Source organism: Pan troglodytes, chromosome 11 (assembly GCF_028858775.2).
Source record: "Pan troglodytes isolate AG18354 chromosome 11, NHGRI_mPanTro3-v2.0_pri, whole genome shotgun sequence".
Lineage (NCBI taxonomy): Eukaryota > Metazoa > Chordata > Mammalia > Primates > Hominidae > Pan > Pan troglodytes.
This window is the reverse complement of record NC_072409.2, coordinates 64800663-64827438: the sequence shown is the minus strand read 5'-3', so window position 1 is coordinate 64827438 and position 26776 is coordinate 64800663. Positions and strand designations below refer to the sequence as shown.

The 26776-nt window shown below is 37.3% G+C and overlaps 1 long non-coding RNA gene across 1 annotated transcript in view; it reads left to right on the top strand.

Annotated features, from left to right (window-relative positions):
- Positions 1–25719, top strand: part of LOC129135939 (uncharacterized) — a 52592-nt gene extending 26873 nt beyond the window's left edge. The window contains exon 5 of the long non-coding RNA XR_008537052.2: positions 25484–25719. This is a non-coding gene — a long non-coding RNA (uncharacterized LOC129135939). The remainder of the gene's footprint in view (positions 1–25483) is intronic.
- The last annotated feature ends 1057 nt before the right edge of the window (positions 25720–26776 follow it).

The following is a 26776-nucleotide window of genomic DNA, read 5'->3' as shown; positions in this document are numbered from 1 at the left end:
CTTTGCTTCCTTGCTATACATCACACAATTTTTTTCACTCACTTCACATCCAAATGGTATTTTTGCAGAGTGTAGAACTCTATGCTTGCAGTTATTTTCTCTCAACATTTAAAGTGTACCATTCACTTATGTTCTGTTTCCACTGTTTTTGTTGAGAGGTCAGCTGTGAGTTTTATTATTATTTTTTCTTTGATGTAATGTGTCTTTTTAGTTTGGCAACATTTTTTCTTATCTTTAGGAGTTTTACTATGTCGTTCAGAGTTGTGATTTTCTTTTCCTTTATCCTGCTTAGAATTTTGTTTTTCAAATCTGTGCTCTGATTCTCCTATAAATCTGGACTATTCTTGTTCATTAGTTCTTCAAGTATTGCTTCTGCCTCTTATTTTCTCTCCTCCTATTCTATATTTGCAATTAAATGTATCTTAGACCATTTCACTCTATTCCATATGTAATTTATATTCTTTTTACATATTTTCTATATCTTTTGTTCTCTATGCTTTACCCGGATTATTTTCTATTATCCCATCTTCTGTATTACAAACATTGTTTTTTGATGTATCCCTTCTGTATTAAGCCCACTCTTTTATTTGTTAAATTCAGTCACTGGATTTATCTTTGATTGCTTTGTACAGTTTATAGTAGTTTCTAATTTTTACATTTTGTTGTTTATGTTCTTAGACATATTAATCGCATTTAAGGTCCATGTTTGTTAACAGTAGTATTTGAATTGTGTATGGGGTCTGTTTCTATTGTCTAGTTTTTCTCTTGGGCCTTTGTTGTGACATGCCTAGTAGCTTTTAATTTATTATTAGATATCTTAAATAAAATTATAGAAGTTCTAGATGATGATTTTTCTACTGCAGAGCATTCACCCTGTCCTATCATGGAGAGCTTGAATGAGGCCACATCAACTCATTTCATTCAGAGACTGAGCTGAGTAGAGACCAAGTTATAGTCCTTATAAACTTTGATCCACCTCTGCATTGTCTCTCCTCCTAAGATGTAGTCTTGAATTCTAAACTTTGGGACTGGCACTTTTAATATTGCTTCTATTCTCGACTCTAGTTTTCTTTTTCTCGTCACGATGAGACTGCCGAAAAGTATCTTTGCTTTTCAGAGCGTTTCCATTTGTCTTCTTAGCTTCTTTCCTTATGCAGTTGAAAAGTTCAAGAAATACTCAAGTGAAACACTACTGAATGCTAGGCTCAATTCACTGCACCACCCTCTTTTAAAAAAAATTTTGCTCCTTACATCCTAGCTGCCTGAAAGACCTGAACTTTATCTCCTCAGCCCATGAGAATTTCAAAACTCTTCTGGCTTTTCTGCCTCTTAGCAATGTCTTCCTTCCCAGATTTTCAGCCTCTCATCTGCACCAAAAACACAGAAATGCCTTGAGCAGAAAAGTAGCTCATAGGACATATCAGCTCACCTCTCCTCTCTGTTATTTCCTTCTCTTTGAAATGTCTGCGCGTTCAGTACTGGCATCCTGGACAGCTATCTGATGCTTAAAAACAGGTTTTGTTTTTGTTTTCAATACAGATTCAAAAAATATTTTTAATGTACATATTGGTTTGCCAAAAGCTACTGTATTTCATCTGGGGATAAAGTCCCTCTCCCCACTTCAAAATTAATATCATATTAAATCTTTGGCTGCAAGATTCAATTAATGAAGAAAGTCACTAGAAGTTAAAAATAGTAATATTTCACTGATGGGAAATTAAAATAAAATATTTATAGAGTGCTTATAATGAATAAAGAACTATGCTTTAGATACAGTAATTATAATACTTATAATACTGATAATAAAAGGCAAAATACAGTCTTTTATTTGATAAAGCTTACAATTTTAAGAAAACAAAAACCCAATGTACTTAATTGAGAACAGATATACACAAAAAATGTAAGTTTACATTCTAGTTCAAGAGTTGGTAAACTATAGCTGGATTGGTAAATCTGGTCCACATTCTATTTTGGTGAATAAAGTTTTTTTTTACTGGAACATGGCCATATTTATTCCTGCATACATTGCTATAAAAATAAAGTTGTTGCAACAGAGATTGTATGGCCTGCAAAGTCAAATTTGTATTTATTAAAGTATCGTATATCAGGAATAATTTGCAAACCCCTTTTCTAGTTTTAGCATTGTTTTGGGCCATCATTTTTTTTTTTTCAGTTGATGGTTAATCTCAAAAGATCTCTAAGACTTAACCCACTTCTTACTTTTGTGGCTCTTTAAAAACTGTTTGTCCTTGCTGGGATTGTTACAGGTAGTTAAGCATGAGCGGGGCAGGGGAGGGGTCTTCCCCCTACTCACTAGAAACAGTCAGTGATGGTTTGGCAATGAACACATTGCCTCTCTAAAAGTGATAAATTGGCAGCTGTTGCCAGGGAGAGGCCATTTCCTGATGGTCCACATCAAAATGTTAATTGAATCTAGGCCCCAGGGAGAAGCAACTTCCTGTGTATGCATGTTAAGAGACAAAAATGGTGAAGTATGATCTTCCAGAAAAGAAAAGAGCCTCAGATGGGCATGTGTATAACTCCATAAACACACTGCCTGTGCTCAGTTCTCCAGGGTAAGGAGGGCACCGTGCTTGCAGAAATCCCACCCTAAGGGAAGAGTCATGGGAAAGAAGTGAGCCTATAAAGTCCAAGGTAAAAAGCCTTCTTTTTCTCTCTTTGACATTCAGGTAGCCACTTGGGTCTCTTCCAAGAGATCTTTCCTTTCTTTCCTGTTCTAAGGCCTTTTTAATAAACTTCTATTCCTGCTCAGGAACTTGCCTGGGTCTCTTTTTCCGCTTTATGCTCCTCTGTCGAATTCTTTCTTCTGAGTAGGCAAGAGCTGAAGTTGCTGCAGTGATGTACAGATTCGCTGCCTGTAACTCAGGGTAACTCAGATCTCTTCCACCGCTAACAGGTTCAGGTCTGAGGACTTCATTTCTGTGATTGCCATCTTCAGTTACCGTTGCTTAAGCTGAACCTACAACCTTAATTTTTTGTTTGCAACTGACATGGCCTTCTAACTCCTATGCAAAGTTTTCATGTCATTTGTTGTTGCATCTTTTCTTGTTTGGACAAAATTTATCTAGCTGAGATTATGACTACGTAAAAAAGCATTTTGTACTGTTGCCAATTTTGGAGCCAGAAGACTCAATAGAGAAGAACAATCACTTTCATGCCTGGAGACATCCCTTGAGGCATTTTACTTCTCAAGGACCAACCCTTAGGGAATATTGGGCCAAGTGAAGTATTCCCAAGAGAAAGAGGGCTCAAAGCAGCCAACTGTAATCTTCATGTATTTGTTAGCTTAGCTTTCTCAATGAAGACTGCTTTTTGAAATCTTACTCTTTCCTTTCTGGTTGCATCTTCTTTCCATCCCCTCTGATTTTTATGGGGCGCCTTCAGTCTGTGCAGCACTTCCTGCCCTTGCCATATTAAGAGACTTTTAAAGTCCCTCTGTTTCTGATTTGAATTACACACAAGTGTTTTGTAGTAACTGGTGCTTATTTTGGCTCTTTGTATAAGTAATTGAACATCCATTAACAGAAGATAATTGGTTGACAGTTTCATTATTCTTGGAATAAATGGAAAGTCTGTGGACTGAGATTGAAGAGGCAAAAAATAGTCTTGGAGATGCAGAGGGTAGATTTATAGAATATATTTCTATATTTAAGTGTTAATGCCACACCTAAATAGATGAAGCACATATTTTTTTCATGTTTTGATCCATATTGTTTACCTTAACTAAAGTGCTTCAAATGACATAAAAATATATGAATGGATGGAGCACCAGAAACCAAAGGTAAAAAATTCATTTTTAAAGTAGAAGTTCTTATCAAGTGAGTGAGATAACACATCTGAGGTAACTGGATAAAAATAAAAGTTATTGGTCAATGAATTGTTTCATCAGCATAACATCAAACTATAGTGTGATAGATTCCCCCCCACTCTTTAGCCAAGTTGATTGCTTAAATTGTAATGTGCTGCTAAAATGATTTTGTCAATTCCATGTGAATCTTCCACATATATAGGGGGTTATGAGTATATCTCCTGATTTTCTTTTGTGGGTGAACTCACCAGGTAGCATTGGTGAAAAACTAGAAAACCTCAGGTATGATTCTCCAGCTGAAATTTTAATTGATGATATTGCCGGTATTTGTAGTAAGTTTTGCAAAATGGCAGGTTTAGGGTAACTGAAAGAGTTTATTGATGATTACAACTTAGCCCAGCTAAATTTGATAATGATATTTCACACCTATCCCAAGTAAAGAGGTGAACACTTACATAATGAAGATCACACTGTTAGTCAGTGTAGCCCTAGCCACAACCCAATGTCTACATCAATAGAAGTATTATATATGACCCATCAGAGTTAGTAGAAGACATGCAATTCATGCAACTGATAATTCCTTCTTAACCACTCAATAAATTATTGTTCTATTAGATGTGAAAGATTTAGAACTTGGGCTTAAACTTGGACACTTGACTATCTCAAGAACCAGTCTGCCATGCTTACATTCTAATTTCCCTTTCCCTTGAACTTCAGTGATTCAAATGGAAGGCAGTGTTTTGTTTGAAACAGCCATTGATGGGTTTTTAGAGGAAAAGTGTCTAATTACTGGCAGCAAAATCCCTCTAGCTCTCCTCTATTTTTTTTTTTTTTTTGAGATGGAGTCTTGCTCTGTTGCCCAGGCTGGAGCACAGTGCCACAATCTTGGCTCACTGCAGTCTCCACCTCCCGGATTCAAACAATTCTCCTGCTTCAGCCTCCCAGGTAGCTAGGATTATGGGTGTGCACCACCACACCCGGCTACTTTTTGTACTTTTAGTAGAGAATGGGTTTTGCAATGATGGCCAGGCTGGTCTCAAACTCCTGACCTCAGGTAACCTGCTCACCTCGGCCTCCCGAAGTGCTGGGATTACAGGCATGAGCCACAGTGCCTGGTGCTCTGTTTTTGAAAGATAAATGAGGAGACTGTAGATGTTTAACGAAGTTCAATTATGTTTCCTTTTAGTTCTTGCTATTGAGGTTGATTTATATGTAACCACAGTGAATTGTTTATATCCACAATCAGTTTTCTTCTTGTAAGAGTGAGAGATCACAGTGGCATTTATACCTGCTAACCATAGGCTTTCATTAAGATGATTGATTGCTTGCATTGATTTGTTTGATATGTGGGCATTCCTGTGGTATGAATTTTCACTTTAAAATGTACACAGTTCATCATTTGGGCTCTTCTCTTGCATTGCTGTTAATGGGATTTTAAACATGCATTCTTCCAAAAGCCTTCCCTTGATTAGGTAAACATTTATTATCATTGAAGGAATAAGATAGGAATCATTGAATGTTTTTCTGGATTTTAGGGGGGTACTTAATGAACATTATTATTCTTAACATTTAGATGTTTCTTCTACTTGATATCAGTGATTGCCAGTTTCTTCAGACCCCTATAACGAGAATTGGAAGCAGATTTATAATCAAAGGGATGTTCAACTTGTAACACTAAAAGGAGTAGAAACAACTCACACTAGTTCTTTTAATTGCTGGATGACATTTTAAAACTCCTTTTGAACTGTGATTCTGTGGAGTCACTGTACTAAGTGAATTGCTGCTTATTGGAAAATCTGACTCAGGAAAAAAATACATGCATACACACATATGAATATATACATTATATATATAATATATACATATATAATATATGTATATATATAATATGGGTGATTTGGTACACAGGGAGAGAGGAATATTGTCAGCCAGATACACTTATTGAAAGTTCTAGAGAAAAAGTTTTGGTAAATAAGATTCCCACTGCTTAGTACAAATTTCTAGCATCCGTAATTTGGAAGCAAATGACACTTACACACTTACAGTAACTTGTATTGTATCCCTCAAAAGATATGTCCATGTCTTAATTTAAGTACCTGTGACTATGACTTTATTTGGGACACAGGGCTGTTGCAGATATAATTCAATTAAGGATCCAGAGATGAGTTCATTCTGGATTTAGGAATGGACCTGAATCCAATGATTGTTGTCCTTATAAGAGAGGAGATGGAGATTTGACACACACTGGGACAAAGGCAATGTGTAGATGGAGGCAGAGATTGAGTTACACTGCCACAGCCAGGAGGCTTGGAGTGAGGAGCCAAAATGCCCACTACCAGAAGCTGGAAGAGGCAAGGAAAAATTTTGCCCTAGAGCCTTCCAAGGAAGCGTTACTCTACACCTTGATTTTGGACTTCTGGCTCCCGTAACTGAGAGAGAATAAATTTCTGTGTGATAAGCCACCACATTTGTGGTAATTTGTTGTAGCAGCCTTGAGAAATTAATAAAATATACATACTGTCATCCACACGAAGGGCTCCCCCTAGATTTGTGCCACTTGGGACCTGCATGATTAGATAGCCCAGATCTTCATGTTTATAACACATGCAGTTATCCATTGCAAGATTTACTCCCCGGTGTTGATAGTTGTGACATCTGATTCATGGAATTTCTGTATTGTACTTTGAATTACTTGTTTTTTAATCTCAGTCAAGAAATTATATGTTCCTATAAAGCTTTCCTACTTAAATTTCAATCAAGATACTCTTGTGGACTTGGACACTTTACCTAGATTACTTAATAAGCACACTTTATATTCTCTACGGTTATCCCTTTGGCTTTTGTAAAATGCTTACAAATTTAGCACTTTATATGATCATATTTTTTATTGTTCTGCACACAAAATGTTTATGCAGTAATAAAATTGGAAAATAAACAGGTTAAGCCTCCTGCCCTTAGACTAAAAATGACAGGGACTCAGGAAGGAAACTCTCCTTTCTCAGAACTATTATTGTATTTATTGTCAGTATACTCAGGTAAGCAATTGGCTATACAAAGATGGGCTTCATCTCAAATCATTTCTTAGGCATAAATCTTATTTTCTCAACTATTGGCGCCAGCTTTCTGAAAGCATCAATTGCCTTAAACCCTTCACATGACCATCACCTCTCCAGGGATGTCTCTGATATAGTTGCTTGATAAATGCTAATCTGACTAAATTGATGTGTGGGCTTCTGAGTCACACTTCAGCATTTTAGATCATTTCCAGAAATTTCTACAGGATGTGAGAATGTATGATGATGAAAAAATCATCAAACTCCTCCTTCTGACATCTATTACTTAATTGGCTGTCAAGTTTAGAAGAAAAGAACTTTAATATTATATGGGGAAAAGGTTTTACAAACTGTAATCAATTGTTTAGGAGTCTAAAACCTCAAGAAGAAATACACATAACATATTCCTAGAGGAAGGTAACTTTGGAAGCTAAATTTGTGACAAGTTTTTTTGGGGAAGATAGGAAAGAAATTAGATGTATGGTTACAAATAGTTCTGTAGATTGAAAATTAGGCAGCTCTTTCAATTGGCAGGAGTGAAGGGGATGGGTAACTTTAGTCCAGTGCAGAAGAAAAAAAAGCATGGACTGGTCACTCTGTATTGAACTTGAGTATTTCTTATTTTAATTGACAACATTCACGTCTCTGAGCTTCTCATTTAGACTTTGATAAAATCAACTTGCAGAGGCAGATGGCAGGCTGTTATTTTTAATTCACAAGCCATGTTAAATGTATGCCATATGTTATAGAACTTTTCAGGCTCAGCCTTTTGAGTGCTACCACAATAAACTCACCAACTTACAGAAAAGGAAATCTGACAGGAAGAATTATGCACTTGCGGGTTACATTTTTGAAACCGAAGTCAGTTACTTGTCTCTTTGCCTGATTTAAGGAGGGGGTGGGTGAGGAAGAAAAACCTCTCAGCAAAATGAGAAGCCACACATTGAAATGGTAATATCTGTGTAAAAGAGAAGTGGGATTAGAGTGTCTGATTGTTGCTTTGTACTGAGAAGTGATATGTCATATCAACAGTATGACACCTCTGAAGAATATATAAGGCAGCCCGATATAATCCATAAAGAGACTCAAACATGAGTTCTAATTTGTATACTGCCAATGACCTTCAGCAGGGGCCTCTCTGGCCTTCAGTAGTACATACGTCAAATAAAAAAGAAGTTGAATTAGGTAATCCCTAAAACCTCTTCCCAAATTTACATAGAATTTACATTTGTATTTTACATACTACAAATCACAACCCATACTCCTAACTGCTTATGGTTAATTACTGCCATTTTTATAGGTGCCATATTATACATAATTGTTTCTTTTTTGAGCAATTCTTCACTTGACAAGACTTCTTCAGTTGCTATTAGTGAAGGTCACCATGGTCAACAAATGTACTGTTGAGTTACTTTCATGAAATCTATTTATTTATTCATCATATGTCTGTGATCTTTGTCTGCAAGAGGTTTAATATCTGAGACGTTATACTGGTAATAGACATACAAGCAAAGCTTTTGAGCACCTGCCTCTGCTCCCCTGGAGACAAGTCAGTTTCTGGAGACATGATTCTACAGATCAGGATTACTAGTTTCTAGTGATAAGGATTTAAGAAACATTTATCCACTGATGAGAACTTTTGCCAGTGTTTACTTATTGCACTATTTAATATGAATATCAGTATTCATATTAAATTGTCTGTTAAAATGAGTTTTTATGAACGTCTTAGTTTCCTTTTGGATTCCTTAAGTAGAATAGGAAATGCCTCCTGCTGCATGCACAAGAAATGTAAGGGAATTGTTAGATGACGCCAGACATATCTGAACTAGTTGGCTGGGGTCTAGGGGTAAAGAAAGGGGGAAGCTCTACAAGAAAAATGCAAAGGAAGGCTACGGCTCTCAGAGAATAATTTATGTGCTGCTCTTGTTTCCTTCTCATGGGATCCTCATCCTTTTAGTGCTCTGTTCTTATCTGGGAGTCCTGAGTGTGACACTCGTGTTCAGCCAGAAGCACAAGACGTAAGTCAGGGCTTACCTGGTGTGTCTTGAATGGGGTGGAGGCAGGTAGCAGAGATCTGAAATTCATTCATAAAGTATTCATATCTTTGAATTAAATTGTGTCCTTTATTAAAGGTGAGGACTGCACAGGAAGTGCACATTTTTCATAACTCAGAGTCACCTTTGTATAACCCTCAGGCTTTATTCTTATTGTCACCTCCTAGTTTCTATTTCAATATGGTAAATGAACATAGCAGCTCCTTGAGATGATTTTCCTGCTCCTACCTGGTTTTCCTTTTGCCACTACAAACAACACTGCAAGAGAGCCTTCCCTTACTCCTACGCTCCTACTTGCACTTACACCCTCCACTTCTCTCTCTCTTCTTTCACACTCCTATACACATGCACACACACACTTATACGCAAAGATGTGTTAGGCATCTAGTTTTGCTGTTACCATTGTTCCCTGCCACTGCACAAAATGCTGTTCTTTAAGCACACTATTTTCAGAGTCATCTCTTTATGTGTTTGTCTCTCCCACTTCCTGAGCCGGTACTCCTTGAGGACAGGGGCTCTGTCCTATTTATCTTTATATTCCTAAAATGTTGCTGGATCTCGTACATAGAAAGGACCCAGTTAGGTGTTTATTGAGTCAAAAAGATAAACTGAGTAAAAAAGTTCAGTAAAGTACGAATTAACAAACAGCCTATCTGGTTAGGTCGAGAACTTCCTTGATTTCTAGGTCATTTATTTATTTGGTCATTCATTAGGCAATATTTTCATTAATGATTTCACAGAAGAGGTTGATAACACCAGAACTCACTGCTTGCCCTATGGAGTTTGTTGTTTGTGTATGTATGTGTGCATGTAAACCTGCACATGTACATTTAGAATGAGAACAGCTATTAAACTGAAAATTATTTGTTTTACAATGTTGGTTTAATCATTTCCACTAATCTTTTTGTTGCCTTCAAAGTTTTTGGAACATTTTTATATATAGATATCTGGTCAAAGTGTGCTGCACTGCCAACTGCAGTTGAGATTTGAGAGTCCAGAATAGACGGACCAGATGGGCAGCTTCCCTCACAGTAGAGTTTCCCAAAGTGCATTCAGCAGAATACTTGTTTCGAGGGGTGTTAAATGGGATGTTACTAGGTGTTATGAGAAAAGAAACAGAGATAGAGATAAAAGCAGAGCGTGAGATTTACATACTCATATCATATACATATATGAGAAACATTTGAATTAAATGAAGTTAAACAGATTTATTCCTTCAAGATTTTTCAGAACCTTTAATTCACCAACATACTTTGAAAAGGAATAAGAAACAAATTAATTTGATCATTTCTCTGATTTATTTTCTAGAAAACTTCTAATTTGTAAAGCATACCAATGGACTGTTGGTCTTATAAGACCATAGGAAATTGCTGGATTATTAAATGATTATTGAATTGTGCACTCCTGATTGGGCCACACTTTGTGAATTCATAGGTTCCTGTGGGTATGGTGTATATCTGAGATCTCTGCTTGTCCTGAGGTCTGATATACATGTGTTTCTAATTTTTCTGTATGTTATTTGACATCTGGCTTCTGGCCACAGTAGTAATGTTTCCCACTCATTCTCTTGGTTTCCTTCCTTTTTTCAGGCAGTGTTCAATTAGGCAATCAGAAACATCTCAAGATATTTTAAGCAGAGATTTGATTCAGGGAATTGTGTAAAAGGTATTGGAAAGTCGGAAAGCAAATAGGAGAAGGTAGAGAGGGACTGGAACAACCAAAGGACATTTTTGGTTTTGTTTTCTAAATTCATGTTCTTAAAGCTGCTAAGCTAGAGCCACCTTGCTCCTCATACTGAGTTGCTGGAGGTGCTGCTGCTGCCTCTGCTGTAATTGGAACCACACTGATGCCACTGAGTTGGACTCATCCAGGAGGTTGGAGTCTCACTGATGCTGCTGAAATGGCCACCCACGCAGCTAGAGCTCAGTTAACTATAGTTGCCTTCAGTTGCCTGTGGCTGGTACTGTCAATGAGTTGGCCAAAAGGAAAAATAAATGTCATCTCCCTTCTCCCTTATTTCCAACCTTCTGCTATTGTCTCCCATTGAAAGAACTCATTAGGAGGTCAATTGGCAAGGGGGTTTTGCATGCAAGCCTCCAGCCCTGGTGTACACAGGAGATTATAGAAAGGCAAGTATAGAGATGAAAGCAGCAGACACCCTTGAGTGCAGTCCACTTTTTAAGGTACTCAGCATCCATAAGCACCTTTGTATTCATACTCAAGCTTTGGTACAAAAATAAGAGGCATGAACCTCTCCTTAACAAGATGTACTATCACTTTTTATAAATAGAGACATGTGATTAAACCACTGGTAAAATTTATGGACTTTATAAAACTGTCCACTGTATGGATCCTCTATGTAAAAGCCTCTGCTGTCCTGCACTTCTTTGTGTAGCTTATATCCTAAGGTTCATAGTTAGAGTCACTTCCTTACAAATTTTCTCCACTTCCTAGTCTTTCGCTATTTTCCCTGACAAACCTCAGTCCTAGATCAACCTCAATCAGCTAATTTCTTCTATATCTGGTCCCTTTGCAGGTAAGTATTACTGGAGAAAACCATGTAAACTAGCAGACTTGTATCAGAATAAGTTAAAATTACTAGCCTCAAGTGAGTATTCTGTATCACCCAGCCCTTCTCTACGAGGTTTGTCCTCTACTCTGTGCAATGGTTATTTCAAAATCCCTGCTTGCTTCCTCACATTCATTAAATAGTACTGGGAAAAAGGAAACCAACAGCTCTGAGCTCTACCTTCTTCCCAAGAGAGAGTCTCATATGAATCCACATCTGCACCTGACCTCCCTTCCATCCTTGTGCCGCTGTTCTTCATTCTCTTAAAGGCTAATGCCTTCTGGAATGCAACATCTCTCACTTCCTCAAGATTTCTGTTTTTATTTCAAGAAAAAATTCACACCATCCCTGACAATCTCTGCCTCTGCACTACTCCTGTCACCAGATAAACATGATCACGAATTTTAAATCACAAAAAAAGCAAAACAACTCTCGATGTTCTGTCATTATCTTTTAGCTGCTTTATTTCTCTGTTCCATTTCAGAGGTTGCTTCTGCTTCCTCATTTCCCAATTATTCTTTCCTGTGCCCCAGTTCGGCTTCTTCCACCAACTCTCCACTGAGACTGCGTATGTCAAGTAACCAATAAACTCCATTTAAGGAAATCAAATCGACAGACACTTCCCTGCTCATTTTCCTTGGCACAGCTGATACTTTCTTCTGAAAATTTACTCTTATTTTCTTGTTGTTTCTTAATATAGCTCCTTTTGGAAAAAGTACTTCTACTTGTTGACAGTCTTCAGGCCCATATTTTAGGGAGATGTTCTCTTTCTCTATAATCTCCCTAAAAGTTTTCATTAATTGCCAGAATTCTTGATGACTCTAAAATCCCCATCTCCAGCTAAGAGAATGCCTCTGAGCTTCAGTCTTGAATACATGACTAAATTCATCACAACAACACTTAAATATCTCTCAGGCACCTCAAACCCCAAACCTCTAAAGTTTAGCCTGTGGTGTTCTTTTTCAAATCTATTTTTTATTCAGTGCATTCCTCATCTTAGAAAATGGTCCTATCCACTTATCAAAACCAGATTATTTGAGAATCATCCTTATTTATTCTTTCTTTTGTCCTCTATGCAATGAATCTTCCTCATTCATTTAACCCGTCTGACCTGTGGATTTCATAGGAAATTATTTCTCTTTATCTTCACAGCTGCCCAACTTGTGCAAGCCTCCATCTTCTTCCAGTTACACTAAAAATCCATCCTCTGGCCAACGTTTTACAGCGCAGTGCATGACCTAACCTTGGTCTACATCTTTAACTTCATCTCCAGTCTTATTTGTCTTCTCATGTACTCTTTTCAAGCAGCCTTGCACTCCTTTTGGTTTTCCAAATATATCAACTTCTTCCTTGCTTTACGATCTTTTCTCGCCCTGTCTTCTCTTCCTGGAGCTCCCTTCCTCCAGGATATTCTGGCATTTTCTCATCCTTCATAACTGATCAAAAAATGTTTACCTTTATTGTCTTACTTAGGTCCTCTCATTTTCCTCTTACAGTATTTAACTTTCATCCTAGCACTGATTTCAATGTGTGATTACCTATATATGATTTTGGATTTATCGATTGATTGTTTGGATCACTTTCTGAGTTATAAGCTCTATAAAACATGAACTTTATTGATTTCATTTAGTAATAGGTCCATTGCCTGATGCATAGTAGATACTCAATAGTATTTGCTGAAGGAATGAAAGCATGAAAAATAACATCTAAATGGAATTGTAGGAAGAACTCCACAGAGGAGTGTGACTGTTTGATTCTCATCTATTGAGCTCTAACAAGAAGCCCACATAGAGAATTGTTTGGTTTGAAGGATTAAATACAGAGAAGTAAGAATTTTCCACTTTAATTTGGACATTAAACATCTGTGACCAATATTGAGCCTGTCCTCATAGAAGAAGCTCTTTGTCAGCCAAATATTGAAGAGGCTCTGAAAATAACTGCAGACCAAAGCTCCTGCTATGGTTTGAATGTGTCTCTCAAGAAAGCATGTGTTGGAAACCTAATCCCCAGTGCAATGGTATTGGAAGGTGAAACCTAATGGGAAGTATTAGGTTATAAGGGCTCCACCCTCATGAATGAACTTCAATCTCCTGCTCTCTCATGTTCTATTGACCTCTTAATTTCTGCCATGAGATGACAGAGCAAGGATACCCTCACTAGATGAAGCCCTTTGATCCTGGACTTCCTAACTTCCAGACCTATGCGCCAAATAGATTTCTTTTCTTTATAAATTATCTGATCTCAAGTATTCTTTTATTAGCAGCAAGAAGTGGATTAAGACAGCTCCCAAGAGAACACCGTCATAAAGCTGTTGGCAGATATCTACCAGGATTCCTAGTTTCTTTTAAAATGCCTTGGTTTTGCCTGTGGTTTATTTGTTAATCCAGGATGCTGGGCTTTGCATCACTTTATTGTGTAACAGCAGGCTAGAACTTTTGATATTGTTCAAAGCCTTGAGGAGAAACCAAGATAAATTCCATTTTGAATTTTCTTCTCTTTCTCATGCAGTAGAAATTGAATAGAAGAAAGGATCCCTGAAAAGTAAAAAAGTATATTATTTTCTTTGGCCTGACAACTCTTAGGGGTGGGCAGAAGTTGGGTACTGTTCCTCTGTTAACATGAGGAGAGAAGGACTTTATGAAAACTTCCCCTTGCTTTAGTTGATTAAAGCTCCTTATTTAATCTTATGGGAATAAGAGCAGTAAGGCCATTGACAGGCAACCATAGAGAGTCAACTCTCCCTGGCACACTTTTGCTAATTACAGTCAAGAGCTTGTTGGTAGAGTCAACTACCAATTTAAGAAGATTTAACTTTTAGTATTTTGCCCAAGTTTTATTTTTTAATGGTGCAGTTTTCACAGTACTATTTAAAAAAGAAAGAAATAGAAAATAAAAGATGAAAAACAAAACTTGTGCAAGATCTCTCCATGATTATAATTTGTGTAACCTGATCTGGGTCTGTGTATCTACACTATATTGCTTAAACAAAAGGGCTCGCCTGCGTGCTTGCTTTTGTGGGCTGTGAGGAAAGGGTGAAACATTTGGAAGACTGATTCATACTTTGTAGTCAGTTTTAGGGTGGTGAAAACCAGTCTTCCAATCCAATGGCAGTTTGGATGATGGAAAAGGGTCAAAGTTTGGAAAACTCAGTGGTGTTACAGGAAGAAAGAATGAGCAGAGAATGGATGGAGAAGTGACTCTGGAGGTATAGACACAATTCGGCCCATTGAGCTCTATTATTTATTGAATCTTGTCTTTGGTTCATTAAACCAAACCAAAGCTATTGAACATCATAGCTTTTGTGTTTTCTCTTGAGAGCTTTTGCAAAATGAGAGCCTGAAGACTTTAAAAGGTACCAAGTCATAGGAAATAGGAGGTAACAGCAATAAGAAAATTGGACAATCACTAGTCCTGTTTTTCAAATGATCAAAATACATTTTATCTAGTTCTCATTTTTTCATATATTTCTATTTTCCTAATTAAAGTTTATTATGAACACCAGGCATTGAGGATTATTGTATTTTGCTCTGGTTGGTGAGACTTTTATAATTACTAAATTATAACTAACTAGGAATGATTAGAGAACTATCTTATTTTAAACAGCATTTTTCATTCTAGTTATAATTTTGACTCTCCTTTTTCTCCACAGTACTGTGTGGAAGACAAAGTTAGGGTCAATACTAAATGCAGACTATACGATCCTGTACTCATGTAGCCAAAATTTAGTTCTAAGTTCCTCAGCATTCAGGGCAATGATGTTATTGGTATTAAAAGACACCTAGTTCTAAATATTAAAGTGAGTTGCTTCAAGGAAGTATAACTGTCTTTGGGACCTCGAACAGTGTCTGCTATGGGTTCTTACACAAAGAAGACATTCTATAATAGAGAGAGATATACCTGCAATACCTTCTCTACAATACACCCAGCAGTGAATTTTGTATGCTAAATCTTATATAATCCTTCAATAAAAAAGTTTGGCTAAATCAAGCTAAAGTATGATTGAATATTGGTAAATACATGAAGGAACAAGGAAAGCGGAAAGAAAGAAATACTTTACATTGATTCAACAACAAAAATGTAGAATACCTAGGGAAGTGTGTCATATCTCAGAAATATTATGAACTAGTACTAGAAAGAAAAAGTAATTCTCTCCTTTTTTACTAGAAGACTTTTTTTTTTTTTTTTTTTTTTTTTTTTTGCTGGAGTCTTGCTCTGTTGCCAGGCTGGAATGCAGTGGCGCAGTCTCAGCTCACTGCAACCTCCACCTCCCAGGTTCAAGTGATTCTCTTGCTTTGGCCTCCTGAGTAGCTGGGACTACAGGTGCATGCCACCACGCCCAGTTAATTTTTGTATTTTTAGTAGAGATGGGGTTTCACCATGTTGGCCAGGATGATCTTGATCTCTTGACCTCATGATCTGCCCGGTTCGGCCTCCCAAAGTGCTAAGATTACAGGCATGAGCCACCGGGCCCAGCCTAGAAGATGTTTAAATAGAAACTTGGACTACATTTTTAGACTTTTTTGTTGGTGAAATTGGGCAATATTGACTCCTCCTTGTCTGAGAAACTAATTAAAATATAAGTGTTTTGTATTGTACAATTAGTTTATAATTGGCTTAATTAAGCAAACAAATAGAAACATCACTAGAAGGACCATTTTCTCATTTCAAAGGCAATGCATTCTAAAACACAACACAGCACACACGGCCACAAAGAATTGCTAATTGATGGTGTTGAATATTTTATTTTTAGATTACAATCAAAAGAATTTGATTTACAACTTAAACAAGTGACATTTTATAAAAGGAAAGAATTTTTTCCCCTGAGTAGTTTTGGTAAAGGATAGAATTCTCATTAGGAATAAAACACAGTTGAAGATCCATCCATTTTCTCTTTTATAATGGAAACTTGTGTTTTAGTCCCCATAAATCCTACATATGCCTTAAAAATCATGAAAATGAGCTGACCGTATTAAGTTTATAGGAGTCAGTTAGGGGAAAGGTCTTTGTGGAATTTCTGCCAAAAGGTACTAGGCTGGAAGGAGGTATTTATACTCTATCTTAGCTTGGATTGTGACACACCATTTAAGGTATTATTAAGTTTTTATTGGCTGAGTCAAAGTACATTGAACCAAAAATAAAATGTTCACATTTAGTTCATATTACATATTTCCCGTATCCCTTAAACATCATAACATATCACTGATTTTCAATCTTACCAATTTTGGCAAAACATAAATATTAGTGGAGAAATTTAGATTTTGGTTTTCTCAAGGTAATTGCAAGTCAGGTAACCCAGATATATCTAAATCCTCTTCTGGACTTCTGCCTGTTTTCTGTGATGTTTTTAAGGCAACTGTACATCTAAGGTATAATGTGAATAGAAATCAAAGTATAATTCATTCAAAATTTTTCATCAAGTATCAACAAGCATGCCAGGCACTGTCCTAAAGTGCTAGGGATATTGCAGTGAACAAAAGAGACAGAAATGCTTTGTTATCGAGCTTACATTCTAGTAAGCAAATAAATAAAATGTGGAACAGGTCAGATTCATTTAAAAAATAATCCAGAGTACTTCTTAATATCTCAAAGCAGACATGTGTCAGAGCTGGCCTAGAGCATCTAACTTAGGCTCAAGTCACATGAAAAAGCTCTCCTTTTATCTTTTAATTTATTTACTTATGTATTTATTTTTAAGTTTTAGATTTGTAGGTACATGTTCTTGTTTACTACATGGGTATATTACGTACTGGTGGGGATCTGGCTCCTAGTATACTCATTACCCAAATAGTGAACACTGTACCCCACAGGTAATTTTGCAACCCTTGCTCTTCCTTTGCCCTCCCTGCTTTTGAAACTCCTGGTGTCTATTATTTCCATCTTTATGTCCATGTGTACCTATTGCTTAGTTCCCGCTTATAAGTAAGAGCATGTGGCATTTGATTTTCTGTTTCTGAGTTATTTCACTAGGATAATGGTCTTAGCTTCATCCATGTTGCTGCCAAGGATATGATTTCATTCTTTTTTACAGCTGCATAGTATTCCATGGTGTATATATACTATATATTTTTTCATCCAGTCAACTGTTAATGTTATCCTTATCTTTATTGTACCCCAGCTGGCCACAGTAGTGGCAGTGGTGAGTGTGCCCCTCCCACAACACAGGTGAGAGAAAAAGTAGACAGAAGTTTTATGGCAGTGATTTTGCCCACTACTAAACATAATCATATAATGCCATAACTGAATATTCGTAACTTCTTCTTGAGATAGAGCCATTGTATTGGAGAGGTGTTTTTAACTCTCAGAGTTAGAAGTAATGTGGAAAAAGCAAACTTCCCCCTATCCATCACCTGCTGCACAATAAATTATGCATCGCCATTTTCAGGAAAATGCTTATTACCCATGTAATACAAACAAACTCTTCCTCTTTGGACTGCACTTCTCCATTGACACAGAACCAGTAAGCAGACTCCAGTGGTGTTCATTGGCTTCATTTTTTGGAAATGTCACAAAACCTAAATATGAATGTCTGTAGCCCAGGATACATACCTTGGCTATGATCTGCCTCAAGAGAATCCCCCTTCAATGCACTCTCACAGCTGTGATGCTTCTTTTTAATTTTTATAGTTAATTTATTTTGCTTAAATGTGGAGTAATGAGGATAAGATTTCCTTCCCCCCTGTAAGAATACAGTCCTACAGTCAGGTAAAAATTTCTTGGTGTACATGGTAATTATCTGAGGAGTATATAACTTCTTGTAAATTGGCTGCTGCTAGTGTGCTAATTCAGAAGGCACTAACTCATTCACAAACAGGATCATTAGAAGCCAAGCCAAATCTGCCTGGTACAGTATACCAAAGCTGCTTCAGGACTCCTCTTTCTCTCTCTTTCTCTTTCTCTCTCTCTTTCTCTTTCTCTCTCTCTCTCTGTCTCTCTCTCTCTCTCTCTCTCTTTCTCTTTCTCTCTCTCTCTCTGTCTCTCTCTCTCTCTCTCTGTCTCATTAATTCCATTTTCAGGCGGCTGGAGCAGGTGGGGCATTTTATCTTCTCATCTCATTAATCACTTGTGGGTTGCTGAGGAGAGCTCTATTATTGCCTGGTCAAAAGACAGCATAATCCATAACAGCTTCTAGCAGCAGCACAGCCAGCTGTGGGGCCAAGGTGTTACTATGTAATCAGGCTGAAGTAATTTATGCAAACTAACATGATACATCTGCAAAGGAAACCTGCTTGCTCAACCAGGAGCGAGATGATTGCTTTAACCCCCACATGCAGGATTGGCCCCCTGCAGCATTGTCATGTGATCAAAGCTGGCTTTTGCTCTCCTGACATTTCTGCTCTGTATCTTCTCTCCTTCCTACCTTGATCCACACTCCAGTGTCCCAGGATCCTTCCAGAACCCTGCTCTATCTTGCCTCTATCCCACTAACTGCTCTCAGATTTCTGATCCAGACATTGTTTTCGTAAAAAAATGTATTGCCTCTTCCTGAAAAAAATGCATCGCCCCTTCCACATTTTTTTTTTTTACTATGGCTAAATTTTAGTTAAAATGTAGCAATTTGAAGGTGAAATTGTGTTAATGTTACTTGGCACTCCTGAAATTCTATATAGGCTGCTGCTTTTCAACCATTTAATCACTCAAATTTTTCATGAACCTCACAAAAATCTGCATATGTTGACTGTTAACTAATATATTTTATCATTAAAAAAACACAGCCATAACATAACTGCTAAAGTGATTATTTGATGAAGGAGTTGATGTAATTCCAGCCAAAAGCAAAGGACTCTGACACTTTACTAACTTTTCAGGGGAAAATAGAAGACACACACTAGCTCTTTCTGAGATACTTAAAATAGGTTAGGGATCCCCATTACTTGGTTTTCAGAATAGACGGTTTTCAGAATAACTTGTAGGTAAGGTGGCCCAGGCTTCACGCTCCCTGAGGAACCCAAGATATAACTCTAGCAACAAAGAGCATTCATTTCGGAAAGTTGGACAAATGATGCTTTATGCTATTATTAAAGGAATGGTGACTGAGGTATTTAGTAAAGAGACTCGAAAGTATTAAGGCTTACTCCTCAGAAGAAGGTTTGCAAAACCTTATATTTAAAGACTTTAGGGAAATTTTGTATTTAGTTTTGTTTTTGTTTACAATTAGATTATAGCAGTCAAGTAGCTAGATGCCAGATGATAGAGCAAGTTCCAGGGCTATATACTTTTATGGTATTATTTAATTATTTAATAACACTTAAATATGATTATCACTTGGTTAGAATGTCAGAAGAAATATCTCCACTAAACATTGGCTGGAATTATTAGTAATTCTGTAGTTCCTCTTTTTAAAGCTGTGCTATAGTAAATTTGTTTTAAAACCTGCATCTAGCCTAAGGTCTGGGGCATGGTTTCTCACCGAAATTTACCGTATGTGCTGTGCTTAACCTTTGGTGTGTCATAGACTTGTGTGGCAGCTTGGTGAAGTGCAGGGATCCCCTAACACAACTGTGATTTATTGCTTGTCACAGGGATAATTGAAGAAAATGATACATGTTAGAGGTTAGTAAAAATAAAAATGAAAATTCTTCCCCATCTAAGAATTTGGCCCCTCTGCATTCTGTCTCAGATTAAGAACCTCTGCAAGTGTTTTATTTTTGTGAGTTGTTGGAGTGCGGTGAAGATTTGGTGTTGGTTAAGTTTCATGTAACAAGACAATGCAGAGGATTTTTTCAACTATTAAATCAACCCACAATTTTATAACCAGAAATGCATATTGAAGTAGAGCTCTGATGCTTTCTCTGCCTTTGAAGTCTTGATTCCCATTCTATGCTGACTTGTTCTGCATCCACCTGAAGTGCATTTCTTTACCCTTTCTACAGTGAATGTATGACTATTGTCCTACTCTATAGAGTTCTCTTTGCTTAAAACAAACAAACAAAAAACACCAAACAAACAAAAGAATCTCCTCTTGATCTTCTGACTTCCCTTCATGTGGACATTCAGTGGCCTCAGGGCTTCTATCATGGCTCTATCTCCCATGAATGGCCCATCTCCAACCCCCATAAAGGAATCTGAACAAATGAGACGGACCGGTTTCTCACATTAATTAGGCTAACTAGAAGTTTCATGAGAATTTAACGTAGTACTTTGCCTTTTGCTCTGACTTCTTTTTGGCAGACAAATAGAGTTACAATACCGTGTGTGAGTCTGTTTTTTTGCTGCTGATAAAGACATACCTGAGACTAGGTAATTTATAAAGAAAAATAGGTTTAATGGACTCACAGTTCCACGTGGCTGGGGAGGCCTCACAGTCATGGTGGAAGGTGAAAAGCATGTCTTACGTGGCAGCAGACGACAGAACGAGAGCCAAGCGAAAGGGGTTTCCCCTTATAAAACTATCAGATCTTGTGGGATGTATTTTCCACCACGAGAACAGTATGGGGGAAACCACCTCCATGATTCAATTGTCTCCATCTGGTCCCTCCCAGGACATGTGGGGATTATGGGAACTACAATTCAAGATGAGATTTGGGTGGGGACACAGCTAAACCATATCACCATGCTTTTGTATTTCAGGAATGCGGTAGAAACCTGTTAATGCAGTTCAGGCCACCAGCCTCATTCACATTTTTGTGATGATTCCTTCTAACTAGGATATAGCAACAAACCAAAGTCTAGCACCCTGAAGTGATCTGGCTCCGTGTCGTATTTAGTTGCCAGATAATATACGAGTCAGTTTGTTAACTTACAAGAGAGCAGACTTCTCACCTTCCTTGATGAATCAAAATTTGCTTCCTTAAACATATTGTGCATGTTTCTCTAAGTCTTACAAAATCTTATTGAGGAGAAAGCACAAGCTAGTTGATTACATTGAGTTTATAACTAACATGGCTTAGGTGATAGAACCTGTGATCGAGAACAATTTGCCATACACTTTGCAATCGGGTGACTTCTTCTGTGTTACTTACATGTACAGTGAATGAATCCATAGTATAAATGTCATATTATACTCCAGCTTATCTGTCAATCTTTTCAAAAAAATTTAATTTGAAATTTCTGTGGGTACATAGTAGGTACATACATTTATGGGATACATGAGATGTTTTGATACAAGCATGCAATGTGAAATAATCACATCATAGAGAATGGGGTACCTATCCTCTCAAGTATTTATCCTTTGTGTTACAAACAATCCAGTTACACTTTTCAGTTATTTTAAAATGTACAATTTAGTTATTATTGACTATAGTCCCCTCTTGTGCTATCAAACAGCAGATCTTATTCATTCTTTCTGACTATCTTTTTGTATCCATTAACCATCCCCATCTTCTCTCTCCCAAGACCCCCACTACCCGGAAGTAACCAGATTCCGGGAAGGTAGTAGAAGGTAACCATCCTTCTACTCTCTATGTCCATGAGTTCAATTGTTTTGATTTTTAGATCCCACAAATAAGTGAGAACATGTAATGTTTGTCTTTCTGTGCCTGGATTATTTAACTTAACATAATGACCTCCAGTTCCATCCATGTTACAAATGATAGGATCTCATTCTTTTTTATGGCTGAATAGTACTCCATTGTGTATATGTACCACATTTTCTTTATCCATTCATCTGATGATGGACATTGAGGTTGCTTCCAAATCTTAGCTATTGTGAGCAGTGCTGCAACAAACATGGGAATGTAGATATCTATTTGATACACTGATTTTCTTTCTTTTAGGTATATGCTCAGCAGTGGGATTGCTGGATCATATGGTAGCTCCATTTTTAAGTTTTTGAGGAAGCTGAAAACTGTTTTTCATAGCAGTTGTACTAATTTACATTCCCACCAACAGTGTACAGGTGTTTTCTTTTCTCCACATCCTCACCAGCATTTGTCATTGCCTATCTTTTGGATATCTGTTGATATTGCCTAAAAATGATAGATGAAAGCCTATGGAGGAAGGGGGCACAATGAACCTAGGAACTGTGCCATGGAAACTTTGGTTGAGGGAATTGGGGTATTTATCTTGGAAGAAAGAAGACCATGAAAGTAACACTTAAGAATCAGAATTAACAGTCTTAAATAAGTGAGTTTCAATGTATTTTCTATTGTTCTAGAAAGCAGAACCACTAAAAAAAAAGAAAGGCATATTTTAGCTTAATCATTTCACAATGTAAACACATGTAGCCCGCACATTGTACTCCATAAATAATACAATGATTATTTATCAATTAAGAATAAAATTTTTCGGGAGGCTGAGGCAGGAGAATGGCATGAACCTGGGAGGCGGAGCTTGCAGTGAGCTGAGATCGTGCCACTGCACTCCAGCCTGGGCGACAGAGCAAGACTCCATCTCAAAAAAAAAAAAAAAAAAGAATACAATTTTTTAAAATTGCAAAAAATTAAATGATGTAAATCCACAAGTAAACAAATTATATTAAAAATGAAGGTAAAAATGTTAAAAAAGAAAGAGATTTCTATTAATTAGATTTTTAAGAAATAAACAAGCAAAAACAGAAGGCAATGACTTCTTGATTCTTTGAAGTCTTTGTAGGGGGAATGGGAGGGGTGGAAGAGATAGTGAAGGTGAGCTTCTGTCTAAATGATGGTGAAATGAGGGTGTGTGTGGGGCAAGTGGACAGTTTCCAAGGGCTCTTTCGACTCCATGATTTATGCTTCTGTGATTTAAGAGGGGATGCCAGAAGGAAGCTTTCACTCTGCAGAAAATGGTTTAATGATCTACATTAACATTTTAGTGCATTATTCATATTTCTGGCAAGTGTCTATTTTCTTAAGAACACCTTTCTGGGGGCCATAGCTGTGACTGCCATTAACATAGAATGGTATTTTATTTCTGCAACTCTAGGAACAGAAGGACATATTAAACATTTTTACCATTTTGATCCGTGATAAAAGCATCTCCTCCAACTCCTAGCTCATGGGATCATAGGTTCATATATTTTTTCTTTTTTTCTTTTTTTATGCCACAAGACAATCTAGATGTTTTGTAGAAACTGCGAATGTTAGTCCCATTAAAATGCACACATTTACTAGCCCACAATTTTTGCATACAATTCTAGGGGCATGTGCAACCCCTGAAGCCCATCAACATTAGAGCTGTTTGGGCTGTTTTTATTTCAATGCAGAAAAATGAACCTTAGGAAGAAACCACAGTGATGCCTTGTTTCCTGGTTTCTCGCTTGCTCCTTGTAGTTCGTTCCACTCTACAGTGTGGCAGAGATCTTAGGCAGCGATCTAGACCATTCTTGTGTTGCTTCTTTAGCATGACTTACCTGGACATCCCACATGACTCCCAGAATACTACATTGGCAAAACGGCCAAAGATGATTGTATAATTTTTAGCATTTTATTAGCCTTAGAAGATTGTTGTGGTTTGTTTGCTTGTTTTGCTTTGTGTTTAGCTAAGCAATATTTTAAGTTGTCTTGTAAAGCATAACTGTCTTCCTTCAAAAGCAAACCTCTAGATAAAGTCCAAATAGCTTACCCAGAAAGTGCAAGAAGTGCTGGTAGAGAAGAGGGAAGACATGAAGGAAAGAAAGTGATTGGAGTTTGTGGGATGTTTGAACACCAACCCACATCAGTCATTGTTTGAAGGATGCTGGAGGTTGGTATCACTTCTTGCCTCCTGAGCATGTAGCAAAGAGGGCTTCAGCATCTGGAGAAAGCTCTTCTGGAAAAGAAATTCAGGAGGAATTCAGGAGCTGGTATTGGGGAGTTGGAAGACTGGTATCCACTGAAGTGGTGGGGCTGTGTGGATATAGATGCGTCACCTACAGAATCTGCTGCAAGAGTTTTTTATGGTGTGCTTGAGGTTTCTTTCAATATATATTATATATTGCAGCAAACCTAATAATATGTAGAATGAGACAAGTTTGTTAATCTTATTTAAAAATGCTTTCTTTTTTTTAGATTCCTACTTTCTAAAAGTATCTACTATTGTGAGTAGGACGATGTTGTTGCATTTTCTTAGTGGAGGTAAATTGGTTTAAAGGCACCCACAATTCACTTTTGATCATAGGTTCAACTTACGTCAAATGTTTTTCCATAGTTCCTGCCTTTAGGAAACATAATGACTATGAGCTTTATGTCCCTTTAATCTTTTGATATAACCTGGTAAGAGAGTGCTTTTGTTCCCAGGCAGAGTGTGCATTGGAATGCAGTTTTGAATTCTTTAAACAATTGCAATATTTTACAGGTTTAAACACTAGGAGCATCTCCCAGGTGTATGTAAGTGAACCTCTCAATTAATCCAAATGGATATATTCTTTTTATTCCTCCAGAGATGCCTTGTATTGCCTGTGAAAATAATAAAACTACCTAGGTTAGTGCTACAGGACATCCCTGGATTCCATTGTCAAGTGGGACCTACACATTATTAGATCATCCTCCCTGTGTCCATAGTTAATACAGACTCCCATACACCCATAGCCTTCATTCTCCTAAAACATCCAATCTTATCACCTGCCCCTCTTTTATAGCAGATGATTTTCTCTCCTATAACAGAGAAGCTGCAAGAAGTGAACTTAAGTTTCTTGCCACCAAGCCTATAGCAATCTGTACACTCATGCTTCCTATTTCTCCTTCTCTCTCCTCTGAAGGTATTATTTCCACCTCTGTTCAGGATATCTTCTGCTCCTCCCTGCCTCTTGTGACTCTTCCTCAGAAAGCTCACTGCTTTTGATTATTTTTTTCTCTCCCATAAAATGCACCTAAATCTTCCTTGCCTTTGAAAATAAATCACTCCATTGAGCCCATTGCTGTTTTATCTGCTACTCTATCTTCTTTCCCCACTCAGAAACAGTCTCCTTGAAAGACTTGTTTTACACTTGCTCACTATGGTAGGCAGGATAATCGTTCCCTAAAGATATCTGTGTCCTAATCCCCAAAATGGGTAATATATTATTTTACATTAAGGTTGTAGATGAAATTGAAGTTGCAAATCAGCTGACTTTAAGATAAGGCAATTATCCTGTGTTATCCAGGTGGCCCAATGTAATCACAAGGGTTTCTTCAACTCAGAAGAGGAAGGAAGAAAAGTCAGGGTCAGAGTGATGTGATGACCAAGACTTCACAACTACTGCTGGTTTTGATGACAGAAGAGCACCATGAGCCAAGGAATGCAGGCAACTTCAAGAAGCTGGAGAAGGCAAGAAAATGATTCTCCCTTACAGCTTCCAGAAAGAAACACAGCTTTACTAACACCCTGAATTTAGCCCAGGTAGACTCCTTGCCAACTTCTGACCTCCAGAACTGTAAGATGATAAATATGTGTTGTATTAAGTCACTGTTTGTGGCAATTTGTTATAGCAGCAATACAGGCATTGAATTTACTGTTTTACTTCCTATTAATTCTATAATCTGTGAAATAAAGCTTTTACTTTTTAACAGTTTTATCACTCAAGCTTCTCCACAGAAACAGAACCAGTAGTAGCTATCTATCTATCTATCTATCTATCTATCTATCTATCTATCATCTATCTATCATCTATCTCTCTATCTAATATACGTATCTACACATACAAAGAGATTTATTACAAGGAATTGGCTCACCTGATTATGGAGGTTGAGAAGTCCTAAGATCTGCGATCTGATAAGCCAGAAAATCCAATGGTGTAGTTCCAGTCCCAGTTCAAAAGTCTGAGAATCAGGAGAGCCAATGATGTGGTTCCATTCTGAAAGCCAGGAGGCTCCAGACCCTGAAAGAGCCAGTATCTCAGTTCACACCTGAAGGAACGGGGAAAATGGCCACTGACATCCCAGCTCAAGGCAGTCAGGAAAAATGAATTTTCTTTTATTCAGACTTTTTGTTTTATTTAGGCCTCCAACAGATTAGATGAGGCCCATCCACATTAGTAAAGTCAATCTGATTTAATCAGTCTACCAATTCAAATGTTAATCTCATCAGAAACACCCTCACAGACACACCTATAATGTTTGAACAAATATCTGGGCACCCTGTGGCCCAGCCAAGTTGACACATAAAATTAACCATCACAAAAATCAACTAGAATTTCTCTCATCAAGGCCACCAACATTTATTTTGTTGCCAAACCCAATGGACACTTTTCAGTCTTTATCCTACCTGACTCTTCATTAGCATATAACATGCTTGCTCTTGATAAGCTTCTCTAATCTCATTGATAAATATGATTACCATCCTAAACACTGTATCTCAGCGTATAAACCCACTTTAAGTCTTTGTTACATGTTTTCTTTCTCTTGCCCCAGAAACTTTGCACCTACTGCTTGCTGTGTTTGAAACTTTCTCTGCAGCC